Below are 27,000 nucleotides of genomic sequence, written 5' to 3' on the forward strand. Positions count from 1 at the left end.
CCTCCATATTACAAGAACACTTTTCAATCATAGTCCTTGAAGCCTGAAAGTTGAGTGAATATTTTCACTATCTGCTAGATGCAAAATTCTCACGTTCTTAACTTGCCCAAGCCTCAGTTCTCTCGTGTAGGAAATGGCAAAATAACTCTATTTGAGGAGGTGGAAAAGGGTCAGAAGTGTATCTTCAATCCCAAGAAGGCACTTTAATACCCCAAAAATGAAGCCAGCTACTCCGTACCCGTTGACAGTGTTATTCACAGCAACTTACTGACGGGTGGGATCCAGCTTTGCTCTGCCCCCCCCCCCCCCAGTTGGCTCTCCAGCGTCCCTCCCCCCAGCCAAGTCTCCAGCTCGCCTGGCCCTCTGCCTACGGCTGTTAGGGAGGGAGGGGCACGCTGCTGTAGTCACGGGCCAGTTATCTCAAGTCGTGCCATCTGTGCAGCAGAGGATCTCCATTAGTTTTCTCAAGTGGCGCCGTGTGTGTGCACCAGAGGGGAGAACACAATGGGGAGCTGAAGCTGGAGTCACGGTTGGCAGCGCGCCTACCCTCCACCCCCAACATCTTTAGGACCCTATCATCTCTGCACGCCGATCTGTCAGGACCCTAGAGGCAGGTATCAGGAGGGGAGCGGCATCCCTACCCCACCCCAGCAACGTCAAGAGCAACAGGAGATTCCCCCCGTGACCTGGTAAAATGGGTTCTTTCCCCAGACTTAACAGTGGGAGCAATTGTGAACTTCTGTGTCAGTGGTGGCCCCGTGACAGGAAGACGTTTTCCGATGCGACAGAAACCAACACCAGCAAGGTGAGGCTGCAGGCCATCAGACACCTGTCTCACAGGCAACAGCAATGACAAAGCTTATTGGGACACCACAGTGCCTGTCTGGGCCCCATGAGCCAACACCACCCCTGGCTTTTCATCAATCCTCAGTCTTGAGGTACAGATCTAGCCGCTTCCTGCCGAAAAGGAGCACAGAGCAGGATTTTGAGCAATGAAACAGTCTTGCGTCCAACTGCAGACATTCCTTAGTACTAAGTCGAGCCCCATCCTTCGCAGAGCCATTATTTTGGAACACTCGTGGATAGTCTCAGCACCTGTTCCCCCATGTCATGACAAGGTAAATTAGGTCAGTTCAGTTAAACAGTGGTCTCAGGTCAGGAGGTGGTCCTGCAGATGGCCTTTCACCGTTAGGCCTACAGTGTGCAAGCAATCAGGTAGAAATTTCGCCAGATACGCAAGGAAACCAGAATTCAGGATTCAGCCTGGTTTTAGAGGTAAACCATAAACATTCGAGGACAATCAATCAGAACTAGAATCCGACATCTACAGAGGTATGTTACTGAAACGGTTCTGTTTCTCTCCTCTAAAGTCACCCCGATTTCTAGAAAAGGTAGTGAAATTAAGACCAAGTTGTTTGTAACGACAAGTCCGGTTTTAACAACCTTGGCCTATTTACATAAGGGCAGCAAGAATAGTGACTGACCCTTTGGGTGCTTTTAAATCTGCTTTACTCGAACTTTTAATAAGGAATTTCAGAGTGAGCGTTCAACAGCCTTTCAAGGCTGAGCGCCAAGACAAATACTCTCCATCAGACTTGCCTGCTCTAGCTATAGATTTGGACTGCTTCCTCTCTTTTCAAGATCCCCCAAATCTCCTGAGGTTCCAGAGCCTGCCAGAAAGTGACCCTCACTTATTCACCTGGTAGGGCTCCCAGGAACCCTGTGAGCAAGGTACCAGGCCAATTTTTTTTTTTCCAAGGGGCTTCTTAGGCTCCCTAAAGTCAACCCTAGTCCCTTCAAGCTGTCTGGTCATACCCGAGTCTAGGCAGGTTGCTCTCAAATATAACATTCCAGTCAAAGCCTTACTAATATAACCAATGGTTCCAATGGTGTCATGTAAAAAGGAGAACAGATTCTTATTGAACTTGTGCAAATAATTACAATTTCCCATTTTGTCATTGCCACAGGCCTGGCCAAACCTTCTGGATATGAACTTACATTCAAAACTCACATCTGGCATCAATACCTGCAAGCTCTATACTTGTTTTACTACCATTTTGGCCTTTAAGAAAGCCTCTTGTTGTTCACCCCATGCCCATTGGCTTTTCTTCTTAACCAAGGCATATAAAGGTCTTAAGAGGTGTTCTAGATGGGGAATAAAAGGTCTCCAGTAACCCAATAAACCAACAAAGCCGGTAAGTCCTTTACCATTTCAGGGATTGGGAAGGTTTGCATTTTATCAGGAACCCCCTCCAGCGTCCCTTTGTTCTTCCCCAGGCTGACGCCCAGGAGCTTTACTGATTGACCCAACCCTTGGATCTTGTAGGTATTTATCAGTCATCCTCATGGCTTTAAGTATGCCGGTAATAATGACGTGGCCGCTTGAGACAGGGCGGATAAATCACAAGTTATGCAACTTGAACTCACCTGCTGTTGCAGTTAGATCCAGATCCTGTAGAACATCTACACCCAAAATATACTCAAAAAGGGAAATATGCACTAGAAAACAGGGAAGAAGCCTACCAATCAGTAGGCAGACACTACTTTGTCCCCCGTAACCATCAACAGCCTTTATTTCTCCCCCAAATTTTGAGGAGTATGCATTCAGCTCCATTGTCTATCAGAGTAGGACAGGCTGTGGAACCAATAAGTGGTTAATGCTACATGGAGCCTCTGGTCACCCAAGACTGCATGCCCCAGAAGGCAACACCGGCCCAACCCTCGGTCTCTCGGGTTAGGGGTATCCAGCCCCAAAGTTCTTCAGTGGAGGGGCTCTTGGTAGCACAGCTAGCTTCTTAAGCCTTCCTCCAAGGGAGCACACTGCTTTCCCTTAGGCAATGCCTTCCATAGACTTAGCGAGACAATCAGGTTTTTTATATCTTCTCTTGAGTGGCCCTGGATATTAGAACTTGACACAGTTGTTTACAAGAGACCTTGGTGGGCCCCTTTTCCACCATTTTATCGTCAGCAGGATCCTTGGTTCGTCCCTGTTTTTCAACCCATCTCTTTCCCCCATGAAAATTCTTTGGTCTTACTTACATCAGCCATCGTAGTGGCCACTGTAGCAATGGCCCAATTAACCACAGGGGCAAGGATAGATACTCCAATCCCATACCGTGTCCCCAGGGCTGACTGCGAGATACGACCTTTCATACCGGAGGAAAATAATTGTGTCCGGGCCTCTACAACACTGGGTAGAGGGATCACGTTTCATTCCCACGTACGATTTCTTGTAGTTCTTCCAGAGAGGTTCAGCCTGGCAGAGGGCGGGGGGAACATCTCCCTTGGTCAGGCCAGGTGATCTTAATGCTGGCATTCATCCACTCAATCAAATTAGTTAAGCGCTTACAGATGCTTTACCATGCCTATAATACACACTCTTTTCTGAAAGTCAGGTTGAACAGTGACTGAGACCATTTTTGACATCTGGGACCCACTTAACACAACACCGTCTCCCCCAGGATCCCATAGTCGGGACACCCAAGGTGCCGGCCCTTCTCGGCCTGTTTGCTTCAAGCGGCTCAGTAGCTCCCCCAATTGCACGGACAACAGGAGTTCCCCCGGGGCCTGGACAAGGGGCTCTCCCCTGGGGGGGACCACAGGCTCTTCCCCAGCTCGGCCCCCTCACCCATGCTCGTTTGGTCTCCGGTACGCTGCTGGCTAAGCCAAGAGTTAGAAGGTGGAGGAAGGTGAGCAAATGTATCCTCCAGACTGAGAAAGCACTTTGAGACCCAAACAGGAAGCAACCCACTCTGACGCGTCTACAGTTATTCAGGGTCACTTACCGGCAGGGAGAGCCCCCGGTGGAAGATGCAGACAGAAGGCAGCCATGTCTCCCCAGCCAAGCTCCCCCTGCCGGGGCCCGGCCCACGCTCTTATGGAGCCAGGGGCTTGGTGGGGAGGTCACGTGGGAGTTACCTAAAGCATCGCACCTGGCTTCTTCTCTGCGAAAACCCCGGATGGCACGTGACACCGGAGCAGGCCAGGGCCTGGATGGGCGGCCACTGGCTTCTGGCACAGCCTTGGGCAGCAGCCTCCCCAGCCGGGGAGGAGACAAGGCTGAGGACGAGGAGTGGATCCCCTTCCCCAGGCTGGGCCACCGGGTCCGGAACACGATCGGGTCCCCGGAGGAGAGATGTCTCTCTTCTCCCGGCCCATCAGGGAATCTGAAATCATGGAGTTTTCCTGGGGGCCTCCCTCAAGGATGAGGTTTTGAAGATTATGCCCGCGTAAAAGCAGACCCCCGCCGGCCAGGGGACCAAGTTCAAGGCAACTGTTGCCGTCAGAGCTTACGACAGACACGTGGGTCTGGATGTTAAGGGCTCTGGGGAGGTAGCCGCTGCCACCCTTGGGGCCATTTCCCTGGCCAAGCCTTCTGTCGTCCCTGTGCGGGTGAGGCTGCTGGGTGAACAAGGTCGTCAAGCCCCACACTCCGTGCAAGGTGACCGGCTGCTGTGGCTCTGTGCTGGTGCGCCTCTTCCCTGTCCCCAGAGGCACTGACACCATGCGAGTCCTGAGCGCATGATGCTACTGGTGATGGGCTGGCACTGATGGCTGCCACACTTCAGCTGTATTGGCACGGCGGGCACCTATCCCAAAGCCACGTTTGATGCCATTTTCAAGAATTAAAGCCTATTAAGAAAACAAGAGAGAAAGAAAAGCCACCTGTGCTCTAGAGGATCTCGGCTAGTTAGCTCAAGTGGCACCATGCGTGGGCCAGAGGGGAGACCAAGGGCGGGGGGGGGGGGGGGGGGGGGAGCTGGAGTCACGATGTCAGCGTCTCCACACTATATCTCAAATTTTGTAGGAGTGAAATATCTATTACATGTCTCACAGGGGCATGTAGTGTCACACACACACAAATGCTAAGAATAGCAGCACAGAATAAATATTGGCCTTTTAAGATGGTCGCTTCAAAGGTCAATATAATTTCTGGCATTATTAGTTTGAAAGGTCAATTATTTGGGGGCGCCTCGGTGGCTCAGTCAGTTGAGCATCCAACTCTTGATTTCAGCTCAGGTCATGATCCCAGGCTCATGGGAGTGAGCCCCACATCAGGCTCGATGCTGAGCATGGACCTGTTAGGATTCTCTCTCTCCCTCTTTCTCTCTCTCCCTCTGCTCCTCTCCCCTGCTTGTGCACGCACCTGCTTGTGCACTCTCTCTCTAAAATAAATAAAAGGGATTTTTTTTTTCTCATCCACGTCTCACTTGAATGGTAAAGGAGTTCTTTCTTTCTTTCTTCTTTTCTTTTTTTTACCAAGTGAAACAATGAGTATGTTTTTTAAAAATCTGAAAATGGTTATATGTAAAAGTTACATGCATACCGTGAAGTGTTCTATAATCAGGGACCCCCCCCCCCGAAATGGGCAGAAATCTTGTACACTCAGCAGGTCACATCACAGACATTTCTGGGGGTGTCTGATCAGCTCGTAGATTTCCCCTTCTGTGGGAATTGTCTATGATCCTCAGAAATGACTTGTTTTTATTTTTCATTTTTTTTAATGTTTATTTATTTTGAGAGAGAGAGAGCAGGGAAGGGGCAGAGAGAGAGGAGACCAAGAATCTGAAGTAGGCTCTGTGCTGTCAGCCCAGAGCCTGATGCAGGACTCGAACCCACAAACCGTGAGATCACGACCTGAGCCAAAACCAAGAGTCAGGCACTTAACCGACTGAGCCACCCAGGAGCCCTAGAAACTACTTGTTTTTATTATGAGACAACTTCCCAAGTCCTGATTATTCAGTTCAGTTCCGTTAGAAACCACACCATCCTTACAAAAATTCCTTAACCTGCTTTTCTTAGTTTCATTTGGATTCTGTTGCTCATAACCACATGAACTTTAATGCAGCAAGGTGAGACAACAAATTATTTTAACAGCCCCAGAATGGCTCTTAGGGATAGAACTATTTTTGCCTGTGAAAATACCTTGAAAAGTAGCTTAGGGATTTATGGTAAAATTTCTAAGACACAGCTTGGCCAGAAAGAGCTGAGCTGCTAAAGAAGGATCGAGCAGGAATTTGACGTTGGAGGAGAGTAGAGCATTGTGTGTTTGTGGCAGCAGAGGACAAAGGAAAGGAGAGAACTTGCCGTTCAGATCCCCACGAGCTAAACGACTCAGCAAAAACGGAAGGTGATCCAGAGGTGACCAAGAACCAGGGTCCTCTGCCCAAACCCCAAGAGAGTTGGAGGGACTCAGAAAATCACAGCACGTGGAGTAGCTTTATGCCAATTTAACTTTGCTTTCAAAGGTTAGGCTACCTCTGACATTGGAATGGCACCTACTAGGACAAATGTTCATTCACAGATTTGCTGGTTTAAAACCCATCAGTTGCTATTTTGTGGTCGTGCCCTGATACCATCTTAAATTGTTTTCCTTAAATGTGCTATTTCACTTTAACCCTTAGTAAGGATCTCGGTTATCCAATCTAATTGGCCAAACCAAATACATCCATTCAGCACGTGTTTACGAAGCATCTTCTAGGCACTGAATTTACGAGTTGAATGTCCGCTAGTTTCATGCATCTTAAAATCGAGTTGGAAGGAGAGAATATTTATTGCAACAATAAACAAGTAATTTAAAATTGTGACCAGCGCTGTAAAAGAATCAGGTAGGATATGGAGAAGGACAAGAATCAAATAGAATATGCAGGTTCCCTGCATCAGAGGAGAGAGTGGTCTGGTAAGGACTTGGGAGAGAAAGCCCTTCCCAGAAATCTTTCCAGTGAGTCGTTCTATCACCCCTTCAGCCATCGCGATAGACAGATTTCCTATCTTGAAATTACCTCCTCCCTCTCGTTCCCATAACACAGGGCCAGGCTTGGAGAGCTGACTTCACACAAAATATGATATTTCTCCTTTGTTGTAACATGCGTAACAAAGTTGCCACCACTAAACTGCATGCACTTGTCCCACCGAGGCTGCAAGATGACGTGTGCTACCCGACATCCTGATTCCTCTTTGCTTTCCAGAAGCTGCACGTGAAGATTAGCCTTATTGCGTTGTGGTCACACCTCACAGTCCACGGAAGCGCTAAACACGAGCGTAATGACAGTGAGGCAGGGCAGCCACCGTGGGATCCTTCGTTCCCCATGGAAAAGGGAGAAATTACTAGGAGACAAAACCAAAGTGCTACAAAGCAGAAGTTAAAGAGATCCTCTGGGTATGACCAGAACTCATCGATGGGAAGGATGTTATTTGCCTTGTTATTTGCCTGTTGCCTCACAACAGTGAGCTTGCAGAACGGTAATGATAACGAAAATTCTCAAACTGCTGAAGGGAAACCTTACTCTTCATGTGGGAATGTTATCACCGAGTCCTCAGCGCTTTACAGGAATTTCTATTGCCTGATAAGGGTTGTGGCAAAAGGCTTTTTAGATGATAATCAAGAAATCTGGGTCTTCTCCAAAGTATGTGATCTTGGGCAAATCTTCACTTTTGGGGGGGGGGCCTCATTTTCCCCACCTCTACAATTAGGGAGTCTGAATAAATGTTTTCTGGCACCTCCTCCAGTTCTAAATTCAATGATACTATGAGAAAAACACAGCGATGTAGTAAATAACTGGGGAAGATTGGAGTGAGCAGAGCTCGATGTGAGTTTTACCACTTAGTAGTTGTTAGACTCTCAAAAAAATTCTTAACATTTTTAATCTTAACCTTTTAATCTAGATCTCGTTTCTAAGACAGAATCATAAAAGTAATACAAAACTGAGTTCCTTGCGGTTGAGGTCAAATGAAACGGCAGGTGGAAAACTTCTTAAACGCCCAAGCTCAGCATATACGTGAGTCTTATTACTAGAATTATAACGATGAAAATAAAAATAGTACCAACTAACATTTGCTGACCATCTTAAAGCCTGTGAACAGGTGGTCTCTTAATCTTCACAACCACCTTATGGGATAGTACGATTGCGATCACTATTTCCTGGAGGAGGAAACTGAGGCAGAGATTAAATGACATACAACCGACAAAGCGGCCACATAACTGGGCAGTGGCAGAAGGCAGTTGTGTTCCAGGCCACAACTGGGCTTCTTGATCATTTCTCCTCCGACAGATTTGATGTGAAGGGACATCATAGGTCTAATGTGGCCACAAAGGATGGTTAGTTCTGCTCCGAAAGCTTCTTCAGTCATGTCCTAAATCAAAAATCTATGTATTTTGTTTTATCCCAAATTATTCAGATATTCACAAACTATTCACGTATTCACAAATTCTCTAATTATCCCAAGTTATTCATGGGTTCACAATCTTGCAGCAAAATATACTGGTTTTAAATTTTTTTCCTAAGGGGCACCTGGGTGGCCCAGTCAGTTAAGCATCCGACTCTTGGTTTCAGCTCGGGTTATGATCTCACGGTTCGTGAGTTCAAGCCCCTCATCAGGCTCTGTGCTTGGCAGCGTGGAGCCTGCTTGGGATTCTCTCTCTCCCTCCCTCCTCTCTCTCTCCGTGTTGTCTCTGTCTCTCTCGAAATACATAAACTTGGAAAACATTTTAAAAATAAAAATGCTCCTAAAAGTTATACATCAAAAGAAATCAGGATGGCTGGCCAGCAAACAGAATTCCTTTTTGTAGAGAAATTCTGGAAAGGAAATGTAGCAAGTTTAAGCATACATTTCGAAAATCTCAGAAAACCAAAAGTAAACACGCAAACACGAAACAGCAAAACGGTGCCCGTGATTCCATTTTTTATACAACCTCAGTCCCTATGAAGCCATCCCATTTCCCCACCCCCAGCCCCAGCAAGCACTTGGGAAAAATGTCTGTGTCTCAATCCAACTCAGGCTTCCTGCACAAAGGCTGTGCTAATGACAGGCATGTTTCTGTGGCAGAATTTCAAAAGCAGCAGGCAGCAATTTAATTAGCTCTAAGTCAATAAATCTCCATGAACTCTAGCAAGTCGGAAGACCATAAGCCTCACTAGCAATTATCAGCAAGAGATTATTCATGTAGAACCATGATGCGTAACATTTGGCAATACCCAACATGAAATATTTATAATTTTCTGAGAATGACTAACAATGAAGAGTGGCATTAAAATGCATCAGAATTAATTCTACCAGACACCTTGATTCCGAAAAAACTCACCCAAAAGGATATAAGACACGGGAAAACCCCAAATGATAAACGGTCAGAGGATAGACGGGCTCTGAAAAGTTCTTCTCAAAAAAAAAAAAAAAGTGACTGCAGGAATATTTTGTGTAGGAAAATGTAATCCTGGTGGGAGTGGGTTATACTGTTACTCATGTATGTATTGTATGTAGCTACTCATCATACAATTCCCTCCCTTCAATAATTCCTTAACTTTAAGCAGCCCTTGGAATCTGTCCCAAATCTCATTCACAGATGCTAAGCGCTGCCTTGGATTAAGAGGTGATTGTCAGCTTCACTGGAAGTATTCTTTTTTTTTTTTTTAAATAATTTTTAATGTTTATTTTTGAGAGAGAAAGTGAGAGAGAGAGAGAGTGCGAGTGGGGAAGGGAAAGAGAGAGACAGAATCTGAAACGGGCTGCAGGCTCCGAGCTGTCAGCACAGACCCTGACGTGGGGCTCGAACTCACAAACCGCGAGATCGTGACCCGTGACGGAGTCAGACGTTTAACAGACTGAGCCACCCAGGCGCCCCTGGAAGTATTCTGACTTGGAGAATCTGTGAGAGTTTTCATCAAAGGATCTAAGGAGATGAGCCAGAGGAGGCTCGTGTACCAGGCACCCAGCTTCACCCCGGTCAAGGTAGACGGACCCCCCACACACACACACCTACCACGTGCACTGCAATTCACATCCATCACTCTGGTTCTGTAGGGCTGACCTCTTGACTACCTACAGAAAGTAGAATATGAGATTTCCCCCTACAAAGCCATAACAATAACTTCAGTTTTCAAGGGTGGTAGGCTAGTGGAATGTTATTTTTCCTGCGTTTTTATAGGATTGCTCTTACTCCCTGATCTTTTTAAGGTTTTCGTTGTCTAGTCCTGCTGACCTTGCTAATCAGCACGGGTTAGATTTGGCTGTGAGTGATGGAAACCTCAGAATAACATTTTCTGAAACAAAATAGAAGTAGGAGTCCAAGGAGGCGGTAAAGGGCCGGCGTGATGGTTCACAGTGACCCAGATTCCCTCCATCTTGTTGCTCTGTGGGTGGTGGCCTCACCTCACGGTCCAGGATGGTAAAAGCCACATTCCAGGTAGCAGCATGGAGGGAAGGATAAGGAAGAGAAAAGAGGTATGCACTCCCTTTAGAGAAAGGGTCTTTGTGATGGTTCTAAGACATACCCACAAATCCCCAGACACTCCCATCAAGAAGTGGCATAGAAGGGCCCTGGGTGGTTCAATCGGTTCAGCGTCCAACTCTTGATTACAGCTGAGGTCATGACCTCGTGTTTTGTGAGTTTGAGCCCCTCATAGGACTCTGTGCTGACAGTGCAGAGCCTATTTGGGATTCTCTCTGTCTCTCCCTCTGTCTGTTCCTCCCCTGCCTGTGCTCTCTTCTCTCTCTCAAAATAAATAAACTTAAAAAAATATTTTTTAAAAAACCAACAGAAACTGGCAGAGATACAGCCCTTCTCCTTGAACCTGCCCAGGCCTTTAGAAAGTGGCAAAAGTGATGCCGTGTGATCTCCCAGGTAGGAAGAAACAGAAATGAGACTTTTGCCAGTATCTCTTGGGATATTCATCCTGGGAGCGTTCAGCTATCATGCACAACATCTGACTACCGTGAGGTCTCCGTGGGGAAGGAAGAGAAGGAGTGGATGGGAAGATAGTGACGGGGTGGGGGTGGGCTGGGGGAAGAGGGACAGAAGCTGGCAGGGCAGGAGTCAAAGCTGGGAAAGGCAGTTATCTATTATTCTGAGCTGTTAAAATTCCATCGCTGTGCCACAATGGGAGAACAAACCTTAGGGGACAAAAAGCAGTCTCCACCACGAGCTATGTGCAGCAGCTTTTACAAATGTTTAAAATTTCTTGCAATTTAGCAACACACAAATTTGGATTCCAGAAGGTGTAGGATTATCAGGCTTTACAGATATCTATATAGATATTAGATGCTAACCACTCTTGCATTTACTTTTAGGGCAGAAATTACTCTGGAAATGTTTCTTTTTTTGCCCAATTCTTTCCAGACCTTTTTTCTGATGAAAAAGAATTTTTAAAATAAAGGTAATATATAAACCACATAAAACCTTCAAATGGTAAAGAACAGTACAGAATGAAGAAATCTTTGTCCTCTGTACCAACACCCCCCCCCCAAAACCTCAGTGCTCTTTACTTGGAAGTATCTATCTATCTATCATCTATCATCTGTCTATCTATCATCTATCTTAACAATAGGAGAACAAGCGTGTACTAATGAACTATACATACTCCTATAAACTTTCCAATTCTTCCACATAAAAACATATTTTGGAGATTTTTCCATGTGACATAAACCTTTTTATTGATACACAAACCTGCATGCATTTATAGAATTTCAGGGGCGCCTGGGTGGCTCAGTCAGTTAAGTGTCCCACTTCGACTCAGGTCATGATCTCGTGGTCCATGATTTCGAACCCCGCGTCCGGCTCTGTGCTGACAGCTCAGAGCCTGGAGCCTGCTTTGGATTCTGTGCCTCCCCCTCCCTCTGTCCCTCCCCAGCTCACACTCTGTCTCTATCTCTGTCTCTGAAAAATAAACATTAAAACAAATTTTAAATTACAAAATTTCATAAATTTTGCCACAGGTGAACACTCATGAAGCTATCACCACCATCAAGCTAGGGAACATAATCATCACCTCCAAATGTTTTCTCATGCCTCCCCCCCAACCCCGCCCCGCCCCAGCCCTTCCCCTCACACCAGGCAATCGCTGATCTGCTTGCTATCATTAGAGATTAATTTGCAGTCTCTAGCATTTTAGGCAAATGAAATCTACACGTGAAGTGCTCTTTCTGTGTGTGTGTCCAACTTCTTTTACTCGGCGTGTTCATTCGGGGATCCAGCCATGTTGTTGCACGTACCAGTAGTATGTCTCAGGTCTCTGCGGAGCACTGTTCTATTATATGGACGCGCCGTCAGCTGCTTGTCCCTTCCTCTCGTGATGAATATCCGGCTTGTTTCCAGTTTTTGCTGGAATGTACATAAAACACTGAAATGTACATATGTGTCCAAATCTTTGTCTGGACATATGCTTTCATTCCTCTTAAATAAATAACAAGAAATAGAATGGCTATATCATATGGTAGGTGTATTTTCATCTTTTTAAGAAACTGTCAGCCGACTTTAGCTCAGGTCATGATCTTACAGTTTGCGAGTTCGAGCCCTGCATGGGACTCTGCACTGACAGCACAGAGACTGCTCGGGATTCTCTCTCTCCTGCCCTCGCTGCCCCTCCCCCACCTGTGCGCACGCGCTCTCTCTCTCTCTCTCTCTCTTAAAATAAAAACTTAAAAAAAAAAAACTGTCAAAATGTATTTCCAAATTGAGTGTAACATTTACCTTCCCAATGGCAGTGAATGAGAGTTCCAGTCCTCTGTATCCTCATCAACTTCCAGACTTTTAAATATTGGACATTCTGATAAGGGTGTGCAGCTTTATTTTGCATTTTCCTAGTGACTGATTCTACAGGGTATCATTTCATGCATAAATCTGCCACTCGTATGTCTTCTTTGGTCCATTCAAATCTTTTGCCCAATTTTATATTGGGTTATTTTTCTTATAATTGTGCTTTTGAGATTTGCCACATATTCTGGATGCTATGGTTCATCTTTTCATTACCTTAACTTTCTTAAGAGTAGAAATCATTTTTGATGATGTGCACTTTATCGAGTTTTCATTTGCCTAATCCATGGTCACAAATATTTTCTCCTCTGTTATTTCTTCTAGGAGTTTTACAGTTATCATTTTATATTACATTATATTTAGATTTATCAATTTTGAATTAATTTATATATTTTATATATAGAGAGAGATACATATCAAGGTTAATTTTTCTTTCATATGGATATATGAAGCACCATTATCTAGCACCATTGGTTGAAAAGACTATTCTGTCTCCACTGAATTGCCCTTTCCATTTGAAAATTTGAAGAAAACAAATGACCATATGTGTGTGGATCTATTTCTATTCTTCTCCATTGATCAGTTCGTTTATTGTTATGGACTGTTCTGTATCGATTGCTCTAGCTTTACAATATGCCTTGAAGTCAAATAGTATAAGTCACCCAACTTTGTTCCTTTCCAAAGTTTTTTTTAATTGTCTACCTATTTTGTATTTCCTTATAAATTATATCATCGGCTTAGTAATTTCTACCAAAAAAAGTCCACTGGGACTGCATTGAATCTATGGAGCAATTTTAGGATAACTGACATTCTGCACTATTACTGTACATCCACCACTATCCCAATAGACAAGGCTATTGAGTCTCCTCACCCATGAACATGGTATATATCTCCATTTGTCTAGGTGTTTATTTTCTCTTAGCAATATTTTGACATTTTCAATGAACTGATCCTACACGTCTTCTCAAAGATGAATCCCAAAATATTTCATATTTTTGTTAGTATTATAAGTGGTCTTTAAAATTTTTTCGTAAATAAACAATTAAAAAAATTGTAATCTCCAATTGTTTGTTGCTACTGTATGGGGATGTAACTGATTTTCTGTATATTGACCTTGTATCCTGCAAGTTTACTAAATGCACATATTAGTTCTAAACACATTTTTTGTGGATTTCCTAGGATTTTCAACACAGGCATGTCATTAGTGAATTGACAGATAATTTCACTTCTTCCTTTCAAATCAGAATACCTTTTGTATCTCTTTCGTCCTTATTGCACTGGCTAGAACCTCCTGTAGGGTACTGAATACATGTGGTTAAACATACATTCCTGTTTTGTCCTTTACCATTAAGAGGTTAGATGTAGGTTTCTCATACATACACTGTATCTAGTTGATGAAGTGCCCTTCTGAGTTTGTTGGAACACTTTATCGTGGATGGGTGGATGGATTTCTCAATGTTTTTTTCTATCTGTTGAGATGATCATATATTTTCTCTTAGACTCTTGATATATTTACTTTCATTGGTCAATTTTAAAATGTTAAACCAAATTTGAGTTCTGGGGAAAAACTCAAGGTCTCTGGCCCCTTTAAACGGCCCCAGGATACAGGCATTGGCACGCTATCTCCAGAAACTGAATTCCTACCTCCCCAGAGCCCCCTCACCCTCTCCTTTCCAACTCTGAACCTCAGCTCCTGGTTTTCTCCTGGTCTTCTTCACGGGCAATGTGCCTTAGACCTACTTTCCCAGCTTTTAGCTCAGCTTACCTTCCAGGACAACACCTTCCAGTATTTGCGTTCTGGCTGAACACATTAGAATTTGGGACAGAAGCACCCACCCTAGGCTTTGTGGGACCAACTAGGTTGTCCCTCCTGCTCCAGCCTCTCAGCGGAGTGGCATACAATTTCATAAATTATTTTGTAAATGACAAATGAGATCTTTATTCAACTGTAATTTTTTAGTTCACCCTTTATAACACAGAAGAGAAAACCACAAATAAAAATAAGATATATAGTCAAGTACATATATGATTATGGATACAAATACACACATTAATATAATAATTATATAATAATTATATAAATTAAGCATAAAGTAAATTAACGTAAATAAGCACATTACTCAGAAACCATGAATACCAAAAATCCAGTCTGTAGTAGAATAGAAAGGAATTTGCTTTATGTCTGTGGTTTCCATTTTTTAAATAATGGGTGACCATATGGCAGAATAAAATGGATATCTAATAAGGTTCAATATTCCAAGTCCCTGACTATTTGATATGATTTTTATGCATGTGTGTGCCACTGAGGGATTAGGTCGCTGAATGTAGAAAACTTGTTTCAAATCTCAAAAAAGATTATCAAGTAAAGTGGAAGCTAAGCCAGATAGAGTAAATTACCCGTATGAAATGGCCACACAAGAAGAAAGTTAGGAATTAGCAGCACAACCGATTTTTCTGAATACAAAGACTAATCACCGTGGACTGTTACCCACATCTCAAACACCGTGTTGGGAAAGTATGCTTTCAGTCGGTTTTTCTGGACCTTAGGACACAGTTCTCCATGGAAACAATGTTTTAAGAATTTGCAGGCTGGTCTTTGAGACCAGTCTTCCCTCTATCTACCATGTAGTTAAAATGCTAGCTATTGACAAACAAAAGCACTAAGAAAAATACCACTGTGTTACCAGGAATTTTTAAATATGAAAATGAAAAGAAACTATGGAGTAATTTTAAGTGTAAACTCTGTTGGCAATTGAAAAGGAGTCGCTTTTCCCCTCACGAGGCTGAGGAGATGGATAAAGACTAAGCTGATTCTGAAGGACATTTCTGGGTTTTAAAGATCAGTGGCCGGGATGTCTGGGTGGCCCAGTCGGTTGAGCATCAGGCTTCAGCTCAAGTCATGATCTCACAGGTTTGTGAGCCCGAGCCCCGAGTCGGGTTCTGTGCTGACAGCTCAGAGCCTGGAGCCTGCTTCGGATTCTGTGTCTCCCTCTCTCTCCGCCCCTCCCCTGCTTGTGTTCTCTCTCTTAAAAAATAAATAAACATCGGGGCGCCTGGGTGGCTCAGTCGGTTGAGCGACTGACTTTGGCTCAGGTTATGATCTCGCGGTCCGTGAGTTCAAGCCCCACGTCTGGCTCTGTGCTGACAGTTCAGAGCCTGGAGCCTGCTTCTGCTTCTGTGTCTCCCTCTCTCTCTGACCCTCCCCCGTTCATGCTCTGTCTCTCTCTGTCTCAAAAACTCAAAATTAAAAAAAAAAAAAAACATTAAAAAAAAGATCAGTGGCACTATTTATTGTCATATCATTGCTTGTGAAAACACATGGATTTTTTTTTTAACACAGTTGCTATTTTTTCGCTCTTCATCTCTAAGTTAAGGCTTTTCCTCCCCTTACCTTAGAAAGGGAGTGGGGAAAGGGTGGCGATAGATGCTCTCTTGTCTGACAGGGTGGAATAAGTCAAGGTAAAAAGAACAGTTAGAGGAAGGAGTGTCTTACAAAAAGAACTGGCAGAGTTGAGGCAGTAAAAGGAGGGGGATGTGATCTTCCGAAGGGAGGAGGAAGAAGAGGAGAGGAAGAAGGAAGGGTGTGACCGAACAGGTGTCCATGGACGTTGCCAGAGGGAGCCGGGTTGGGGCCGTGAGGAGCCTTCAGAGAGGGCCCCCCAGTGGGGTGTGCGAAGATCACGTGCTTATAATCTAAAGCCAGAAGGCCTGGGGCTATATGTATATTTACTTTTTTAAAACTCTATCCACCAAACGATAATTGCATGTAACTACTTGTTTTCAAGGACCAAACGTGAGCAAGGAAATAGGCAAACCTTCAAAAGATCAAGCACTTAATGAATCACAGGATAAATATTTATGCAGATTTTAGGACCCTACTGTTGGCTTCGAGTTTCAAGTGCTTTGATATTAAGGTGCTATCTGAAACTGGATTCACGCTGCAAACCGTGGATTGAGGGCAAGCGAAAGGGCACTATTGAGAATCCTTCCAGCCAGCATTTCTTTCATACCCACCAAGCTAGGGACACGGGTGGTCCAAGACAGAGTCCCGCCCTCGAGGAGCTCAGGGCACATGTGAGCATGCAGCATATACACTCTTAGTTGCCATGCAAAGTGATAAGCGGCATTTAAAAGAGATAATGCACCCAGTGCCGGGGAGGACGGTGGGGAGGGCAGATGGCTTGACAAAGCAAAAAATTCCAGGAAACCTCCTCCAAGATCATTGAGACTCCGACTTGGCCCAGAAGGACCTCCTCTTAGCAATCTGCTGGAGGTCATTATGTTGCAGCTGCTGTCTCTTGCATTTTCTTCCTCCCTTCCCCCGTGTCTCCTTCAGCCACCCGAGTCTCAGCAAGTGGCAGGGGAAGGGGGAGAAATATGTTTCATCAGTGGAGCCATTTTACATCACAGGACGCTACATCTGCCGATGCTGATAGAGCATCCTCAGTAAAAATAGCTTCAGCTAAAAATACCAAGTCAGCTACAGTGACCCCCCAAGCGATTCTGTATCCGTGCTTGTCTCAAAGGCTGAGACCAAGCACCGCAGAAAGAATCCACAGCCTCCGATTGTGAACACCAGCTCCATCCTTCCACAAAACAGGTACCCAATAATAAGTATTGTCAGCTGCAGTGAAACAAAAATCACTATTCAGAGATTCTTAGCACAGGAGGCTATAAAGTAAGGCCACTGATTTCGGTTTAACACCCAAGCATCCACAATTTAAAATGAATGAAATTCAATTTGAATTAGTGAAAATGAAATGAATGAAGTTATCTCTTTTGGGAAGAGGCGTCAAGTGCGGTTTGGGGGCGGGGGGGAAGGGCAAAGATAATAAAAACAGCTCTATTGGTTGTGTTCAAGCAAGACGAGGAACAACAGGCTGATTAAGGTGCTGGTCTCCACTGCCTGGAAGCCGACCTTCCTAGTAAAGAAGCAGAGAAGGGAGGCTGAGAGTTCCTTACACCTCAAATAGATTAAAAAAAAAAAAAAAAAAAAGAGGGGCCTATTCCCTTAGATGGTTCTAGAACTAAGAAAATGACTGAAGAGAATCGGATTGGGACCACGTCCACTGGAGAGATCTTCATCACTGCTATCTGCCATGGAAATGATCATTTTGGGAAAAAGGCACCTGACCAGGAACTCTATTCCTAAAGCCTCCTCCTTTTTTACACATTTTGGAAGCATTAATTGAGCAGCTACCATGTCCTGGGATGTTTGGGGATGTTTTCCTTTACTTTGGGGCAAAATCCCTGAACTTGAGTTCCTCTCCGCGTACTTCTAGGTTAATTAGAATTTTCAGGATATGGCGCATTCAAAGTAACATATAGAAATAAAGTGGATACTGAGAATAAACTGAGGGTTGATGGGGGTGGGGGGAGGGGAAAGTGGGTGATGGGCATTGAGGAGGGCACCTGTTGGGATGAGCACTGGGTTTGTATGGAAACCAATTTGACAATACATTTCATATTTTAAAAAAAAAGGAAAGGGGCGCCTGGGTGGCTCAGTTGGTTAGGCGTCTGACTTTGGTTCAGGTTATGATCTCACGGTTCGTGAGTTTGAGCCCCGCGTCGGGCTCTGTGCTGACAGCTCGGGGCCTGGAGCCTGCTTCGGAATCTGTGTCTCCCTCTCTCTCTGCCCCTCCCCTGCCCATGCTCTGTCTTCTCTGTCTCTCAAAAATAAATAAAATGTTAAAAAATTTTTTTTAAAAAAGGAAAAAAAAAGAAGTGGGTAGTGAGGTTATAAGTATAGACGCCATTACAATTTGTTTTCATTAAAATTCATGTATTGATCTCATCGATGGCCCTTTTAACAAGTGAAAGGGATGCTTTAAACTTAAAAAGAATTTACTAATAAAATAGTATTTTGTCAATTGTGTCTATTGGAGTTCCATGACTGAAGTAGACAAAAACCACTGATCTACGCCACTGTCCTATACCCGAGAGGAATCCCTTCCAACAGCCCACAGCCATGGTCATCTGTCTTGTCTCTCCAGTGACAACATAGCCCACTCTGTTTTCAAAAGTTCGACTCGAAATTTTTCTTCTTATCTTTGCTACCTCACCTTTGGGTTTTTTGCTGACCTTCCCAGGAAATCTCATATAGGCATCTGTTTTTGGTTTTGTTTTCACATTTGTTATTACAGAAATGCGAAATGAGTGACCCCAAAACTTCCAGGCTTAAAACAAAAGCAGTTTCTTATAATTTCATGATTCTGAGGGTTACCTGGTGGGTTTCCTGCTGGTCATACCTGGAGCTGTTTGTGTGTCTGCATTCCGTTGGCTGACGGGCTGGGGGCACCAGCCAGGTGTCTTGGCTCTCCTCCCTATGATCTGTCCACACTGCTGGCTCCGGCTGCTTCACAGCACGTCGATCTCCGTGTAGTTGGGCTTTTCACATGAGGCTGCCAATCTCTTAAATCCTGGGCTCGGAAGACCCAGAATGTCATTTCTGTTGCATTCCGACATGGACCGAAATGAAAACAAGTGAAATAAGGTGCAAGGTCAGTCCAGATTCAAGGCGAGAGGAAATGGATCGCACTTGAATGGGAGAAGCAGCGAGTGTAGGCATCCAAGGAGAGAATATTGGTGACCATATATGCATACAACCAACCAGGTCATAAAAGGCTGTTAATAAGGCTTTTTTCCCCCATGTAGGTTCTAATGGCTAGGAGAAGTTTATGGCTATGGTCCTCCAATGTGTTGTCATCCCATAGGTGAACAAACCATTCTTCTAAGACCTTTAAAATCAGATAGGGTCTTTTCCTCGTTGCTAATGTAAGGGAGGCAAAACTTAACCTCTCCCCTTCTGGGGTCTGCAGACATAAGACAGATGAACAGGAGAAAAGCGTATGCATTTATTTTTACATGTACATGGAAGCCTCCACACACAGACAAAAACCCAAATACTCAAAGAAGTGGCGAAATGTAAATTATTTTATACCCAGCTGAACAAAGGCAGGCAATCATGAAAAAGTAATTAAGTCACCTGGGGAAGCCAAAGGAAGAGGAGAATTTATTTCACAAGATCTGTGTGTACAGAATCTTCCCGGCCTCCTCTCTGGTGATAAGAATGTTTCTTTCCTCCTGATACCGAGAGGACATTTTTATCTCTTGCTTCCCGGAAGAAAAGGGGAGGTCAGGGCAACGTTGTTGCTCCCGCTGTTTTTCGGGTGCCTTCAGCTCCAAATAATCCTTATGCCGAAGTGGCAAACGTAGGGGTGACATCTTCTGCTCCCCTTCAGCAGTGTAACTTCTACTTGATACCCATTTCCAAATCAGATCAGTTTCAACTGTGCGGAAAATTTGTTGGGCACACGGCCCCTCTCCAGGATGATTGGCACATGCCCTGGAGTTACCCAGCAATCAATTTGTTTTTGCAGGTTGGTCACGAGCTGAGGTGGTAAAGGGAGCTGAATTCAGCTCTTGTTCCCCTCACTGAGCCCCATAGCCCTGTGTGGGACGGAATCGTCTTGCAGAAATGCGCAGCTACTCCATCTGCTGTGGACACGGCACCCCCGACCTACACAGTGTGCACGTCCGAAGACGCCTGGGCATCTGTCGCTTGTCATCAGGCCTTCTCAGCAAGCCCTGGAGGCTTGCTCCTTTTACCATGCTGAAATGCTGCACGACCTACTAGCCTTTTTTTCTTACACCTGCCAAGCCCTCCCTTCCTTTTGTAAAAATTTCAATTGGGTAGTTTATTCTTCCTAATCGTTTGCTAAATGTTATCAATGGATTAGAGTAATTCTTTCCACATGTTTTTTTGTGATACTGAATTGTTCCTATGGGCCCGTGAGTAATGTCTTCTGCACATGATTTTCTTCCATGTTTTCTATTGTTTCTACTTCTATCCTGCATTAAAAAAAATTTTTTTAATGGTTTATTCATTTTTGAGAAAGAGAGAGACAGAGCGCAAGTGGCGGGGCGGGGCAGAGGGAGAGGGAGACACAGGATCCAAAGCAGGCTCCAGGCTCTGAGCTGTCAGCACAGAGCCCGATGGGGGGCTCGAACCCGCCAACTGTGAGATCATGACCTAAGCGAAGTCAGTGGCTTAACTGACTGAGCCACCCAGGCGCCCCTATTTCTATTCTGCATTTATTGGAGATAATGGAATAAAGAACGTTCACAAAAGTACCTACATACTAAATGTGAATATAATAAACACACATTAGACTAATGGCTAATGTCAGGGGCAAAACTGTAGTCAGACTAAAATGAGGACAGGTAACTGTTACTGCCCTCTGCTGGTGGTGGCCAGGGTTCATGTTTTTGCTCTAAAAATAGTTTTGCTGCTATTCCTGACAACTTGCAAGTTACAAGTTTGTAAGTATCAGAGTTTTCCCCAAAGTAACTACAAAGAACAGTCAGTCTTTAGGAGACACCTTGCAGTATGAGTCACTGTTTTATAAGCGCTAATTGTCTGCTTTTGGAGTGCTTAAGTATGCACGCTTGCAGTCAATTTTTAAAGTAATTGGGTTTTTGTAAAAATAACTCATAAAATGAGTTGAATGAGCCCTGAAAACCTTACTTAGCACAGTTAAACTGTCCGAGTCAAATGATGATCTATCCTTTTTGTGTGTGAGAGAGAAAAAAAGAGTCCATAGCGTTTACAGCAAATAATTTTTGGATTAACTTTCCATGCAGAGATGCTTTCCCTGATTTTATTTGCTTCTTTTGATGCTGCAAGCTAAGTTCATTCTCTCGCCTCATTTTGAGTATAAGTCAGCCTGTATTCACTCTAAAAGAGCCTCTCCACATATTTCTGGACTAACAATGATGGTCATGAGTGCATCTCCCATGGGAGATATTGCCTTTTCTTCCTTGGGTCCCCATTGAGCCCAGAACTTATGTCAGCCGTAGTGCGTAAGTCCCCTTAGGGACTATCCTGGCCGCCTCATCTTGCTCACGGAGAGACCTCACCAAGGTCTGTCTGAATCACCACAGCCCCTACCTGAGTGCCTTAATGCACGCTTAATATATCGTCACCGGAGAAAACAAGCATTTCTAACTATTCCTCACAGCTTTGTGCATCACCACTTGCACCTCGGTTTTCTGGCTCTGTTTCAGGTCTCTTCCAGGCTCTCCAGCAGCTCTGGAGAAGTGGAGGAAGTCAATTTGTGTAATTTGATGATGATTGCTATTTTTAACTTGATCAGCGTGGCTTCATAAATGAGGGCGGCCAGTGGCTGCTCCTTCTAATTGTACTCCCACTGAAATGGCATATTTAAAGGCTTGTATAGAAATAGCATCTCCTACGTTTTGAGCAAGAAGCCAGTGAGACAGCCAGGTGTGGGGCACCGCGCGCCAGGACTGATCTCTCTGTCCCTTCCTGCAATGTGGCTTCGGAGGTGCCCCCACAAGTGGGCTCCATTTCCTTGCTTTCCGAGGGAGCAGTGTGGGTGGGATGACCTCTCAGCTTTCTGCCAGGTCTCCTGGTCTCCGATTCTACTGAGATTTTACCATATGGAAGAGGCGGGACTTGAGTCTCTGTCTGTCTTCAGACTCCTACTCCAAGGATCTTTCCGCTGCACCAATTAGTTTCTCCTCTTATGTGCTTTATAGAGTCTATCCAATTAGAAACAAATTAGCTTTGAAAGCTTCGTTCTAGCATGCTGACTTAAAGGTATTTTCTACCAGGATTCCATTTCTAGTTTTCTTGATGTTTGACAGCCCTTAGTAATTGTTCCTTTTTCCATCTTAAGTTTTTCCCCTTTCTGCAGTACTCTGCTTTTCCTCTGATTTAATTGCATTCTGCTTCTGCTATCTTTCCCAAGCACTATATTTCCCTTGAATCAAAAGCTTCTGAATATTTTCCACAAACGTCATGAACATTTTGCTACGTCATGAATATTTTGTCATCGGAATCACTGGTGGAAATATAATATGATTACAGAATAAGTGAAATGAAGCTTTCTGAAATAGTTTCCTCATGTTACTCCCCCATGAAAAGCCTACATTCCATCTTTCCCCCAACTCCTCTTCCTTTGTTTGAACTCAGCCGTGCTAAGGCCCAGTGGTCAAGAAGAGATGTCTGCATTCAGGAGATGCTGGTGGTTGAGAAAGGCTGGGAAGAGAGTGCAACGTGAAATTATGGCAATAACCAGACGAGGCTTTTACAACAGGGCTTGCATCAAAATTGAAGTGTAGGTGCCTGTATGAAGTCAGCATGAGGATGTCCAGGAGGCAGTGGTTCTGAGGGTAGGGAATTCTACAGAGAGATCTTGGCAAGAATGATGAATGTAAGGATGGTAACTGCTGCCCTGGAATCTCACTGGAAGGCTAGGAAAAAAGGGAAAAACAAGGATTGAGGACAGAACCCTAAAGAACTCTGATTCTTGTGGGATGGACAGAGTATGAGACGCCCACAATAGAAGCCTGAGTAGGAGAGTACAAGGAGATAACTGTATTTAACATTCATTCATTCCCTCAACCATATAATGCACTATTTTGAGACCTGGGAATCCAGCAAGGATAAGAGAAACAAGCTTATTTTCCTCAAGTTTGAATCTAGAGGAGCGGCGGCCATTAAACACATAATTGCCCATTTACTTAATTACTCTCTGGATAAGTACTTGTAAAGGGACATGGAGTTTGCATGAGAGAAGATGGCAGGGCAACTGGACCCATTCCAGGGGATTTGGGAAGGTCTTCTTGAAAAAGTGAAGTTTGATCTGACCTCTGAAGGCTGAGTGGGTGTTAGCTAGGGGACAGTGAGTTCACCTCAGGCAGACAAAACTGTGTGTGGACAGGAGAATCAAGCAAAGGATGGAAAGACACACAGACTTGAAGGACAGAGATTTGGAGGGAGAGTGCCTTGAGAAAAGCCTGGTGACTTAGGTAGAGCACACAGGCTGGAGACTGTTCTCTTTATCTTACGGGAAGTAGGATGCCTTCCCCCTGCCCCCCACCAGGTCTACAATAACTTTATTTTTTTTTAATTTTTTAATTATATTTTTAAGTTTATTTATTTATTTTTGAGAGAGAAGAAGAGCACACGAGCAGGGGAGGGGCAGAGAGAGAGGGGGAGAGAGAGAGAGAGAGAGAGAGAGAGAGAGAGAGAGAATGAGAATGAGTGGGGGAGGGGAAGAGAGAGGGGAGAGAGAATTCCAAGCAGGCTCTGCACTGCCAGCACAGAGCCCGACATGGGACTCAATCTCACGAACTGTGAGATCATGACCTGAGCCGAAATCAAGAGTCAGACACACAACCGACTGAGCCAACCAGGCACCCCAACAGTAACTTTATTTTAACAGAGAAACCAGGCTGCAATAATCTACCTGATTGGAGTAGATGGTGGTTATCTTTCCAAAGGGTGAAGCCTGAGCCCAGCTCACAGCACACAAAGGTTGAAACCAAAGCCCAGATAGCCTCTTTCCTGGTTCTGCCCTGCATCACCTGCCCATGGTGTGAGATGAGAGGCTTCACGACCGCTGAATGAAGTCAGGGGTCCATCGGGGCAGAGGCAACCTCCCGATAGGAGACGAACAATCAGTGAAGAGGATGCTGAAAAACAAGTGCAGCGACCTACTCTCTGCTATTCTCTGATGAGGAAGCTGAGGGTGTGGGGTGAGCCGTAAATTATGTTCTTCATTCTTCAAATAAGTTTACCCTATACGATGGGGTTGCTGGTCAACCAAGCAGAATAGGGTGGAAATCTAGGCTAGTTCTAGATCTTGGTACCTAAGGAAAAGAATAGTAGTGATAAAGGGGAAGAGAAGAACATGAAAATGTTTGAAAGTATTAAAAAGAAGAGCATTTTTTTTTTCTTAAATAAGACAGGAAACAGCATCTTTTCCTTGCTGCAGACTTGCTGGTTTTCATGAAAACCATTTCTGGAACAAAGTCTGTTGCTAAGCTTACTCAATCATGGGAGGACACACACAGGGCTGACTGCTCATGTTAGAATGAGACTTTCCCACAATGCCTCCTGTAGGTGCTATTCTCATGCTGGATCCACAGAGGTGCCCCCAACACCATAAGGTGCTCCAGTTAAAGCTTCTGAAATATTGGAATGGCATGATTGGCAGCTTTGGGGGGCAACTATGTCTTTCTTGTATAGGTACACTCTTAGAACAGCTAAAAGATGAGCAGAAGTTTGGTTTTGAGCCACAAAGTTTCAGACACCAGCCACAGATGCCTCTGCCCTATTTCACTACACGTTCTTTTCTGAGAAACACATTCAATGGTTGAGTGTTAAGCACTATGGTTGAAAGAAATGACCAGCTCACCACCATCCACCCTCCTTCTCCTTCCATGTGAATCTCACAATAGCAGAGGCTGTAGACAAGAAGGTGGTCTCTGTTTCCTCTCACCAAGCAAACTCATGACCTAGTGAATGGTGTAGACAAGGTAGTCCATGTTGCCCGAGGCGACCCCTGCCACAGAGTTGCGGCCATCCTTTGTCACGTAGATGGAGAACTCCTTGGTCAGCCTCTCCACCTGTTCAGGCTTTAGTCTTGTGAAACAAAACATGCCATCTGGTCAGTGATGTGCTACCCGTTGTGGGAGGAGCCCTCTTTCTTGTGGTTGGAGACCAGCATGCTAATGATGTGATCAGCCATGCCTTTACTTCCTGCAACCATTGTTTCTGCAGGTCAGGGCTGGTCAGGATGGTTGAGGCAATCTGGGCCCCATCGATTGGAGGGTTGGACCACATGGGACGGATCGAGATCTTCAGGCGTGACTCCACCCTTTTGACTTCATCAACATCTTTGCCCACCACAGTGAAGGCTCCCACATGCTCACCATATAAGCCCATGTTCTTGGCATAGGATTGGCAAAGACAAACGCGAATGCCCTGTTTGATGAAGTGGCATACAGCCAGGCATCCTTGTTACCATGACTACTGGCAAAGCCTTGGTAGGCCATGTCAAAGAATGCAAAGAGGTTGGTCTTCTTCACCAATGTTGCTATTTCCTTCCACTGCTCACTCCCCCATTCCCGTGGGATTGTGGGCACACAATGCATGGAGGAGAAGAACACTTTGCTATGGCATTTTTGAATGTCTTCTAGAGCACCTGTGAAGTCAGAGCCACATGTTTTGGGGTAATAGTATCGATAACCATGTAGTTGCAGGCCAGTATCCCTGAAGATGGGTATGTGATTTCCCTAGGATGGTTCAGGCAGAAAGACATCTTGGGTGAACTTAAAATAATCTTTGTAGGAAACCGGCTCCAATCCTCAAGGCCCCCAGTTCCAGAAACGGTCTGCATGGTGACATAGCAGCTACTTTTCAACACTTCGCTGTTCTCACCCAGGGCTAGGTCTGCAGATGCCTCAACAAAATACAGCAAGGATTGCAATGGGCGGGTATTTGCTGTCCAAATTTTTTTTGCAGCAATCTGGGCCTCTGCTTTCTGGACATGAGAGAGCACATAAGGCTCCATTATCATCCCAGTGGGGCACCAACTCCCAGATTCATCTTTAAAAAAATTTTTTTTAATGTTTTATTTTATTTTTGAGAGAGAGAGAGACAGAGAGACAGAGAGACAGAGCATGAACAGGGGAGAGGCAGAGAGAGAGGGAGACACAAAATCCAAAGCAGGCTCCAGGCTCTGAGCTGTCAGCACAGACCCCAACGTGGGGCTCGAACCCACGAACTGCTAAATCATGACCTGACCCGGAGCTGGATGCTTAACTGACTGAGCCACCCAGGCGCCCCCCAGATTCATCTTTTTGTTTTTGGTGTCTCTCATAAGAGCTTCTGTGACTCCCAGCGTGGGATCTGGGGCCCGCATCTCCACATGGGTCCATCAGGAGCTGGCTCTGGCAGAAGCCACGGCAGTGGGGCTGGGTGGAAGGTAGCAGTGACCGTGGACAGGCCGTGGCCAGAGTGCAGCATGGCCATGGTGGAGGCGAGAAGGCCATGGGAAGATGCAGGACAGAGCAGAGGGCCACAGGTGGATGTCTTTAAACAGGAGAATAATGCGATCATATTCTGACTTGAAAAGGCCAGTGTGACTGTGGTGTTTCTTATACCTCTTTATGAACACCACCAGTTCCCTGTCATGTGCTACGATTATGTGCTGAATAAATACCTGATAATGATAAACAAGCTAAGAAACAGCAGGCCCCAAACTGGCCTGGGCACACATCATTCTTATACCTCGTCTTTGCCCCCAACAGCCTTGACATTCTCTAAGCTCTCTTCTTTCTTCTTCAGCCAATATTGGTTGAAGGGAATTGCATTTGTAGAAATATCCTTAGTTTTATGCACTTTGTTAAAATAAACTATTTCTTTCTGCTTACCTTCTGCATAGAAACCGAGTACAATCAGTGATCAATTTCCTTCCTTTATTGCAATTTACTGAGCGCCTACTAGGTTCCAGGCGCTACTAGATTTGGCTTTAGAAGGAGCCAAAATCGCCACCACCTCCACCGACAAAAAAAAAAAAATCACTTCGATACAAAGCAATAATTATATCTTACCAAAATTCATATGTAGTAGTTATTTTGGGGGTACTCTCAAAGTATGT

The 27,000-nt window shown here is 44.8% G+C and overlaps 1 pseudogene; it reads right to left on the reverse strand.

Annotated features, from left to right (window-relative positions):
* Nucleotides 1–24,853: 24,853 nt before the first annotated feature.
* Nucleotides 24,854–26,625, reverse strand: LOC112870006 (aspartate aminotransferase, mitochondrial-like; annotated as a pseudogene).
* Between the last annotated feature and the right edge of the window lie 375 nt (nucleotides 26,626–27,000).

The sequence above is a fragment of the Puma concolor genome, chromosome B1 (genome assembly GCF_028749965.1).
Source record: "Puma concolor isolate L17-30 chromosome B1, mPumCon1.1.hap2, whole genome shotgun sequence".
Classification (NCBI taxonomy): domain Eukaryota; kingdom Metazoa; phylum Chordata; class Mammalia; order Carnivora; family Felidae; genus Puma; species Puma concolor.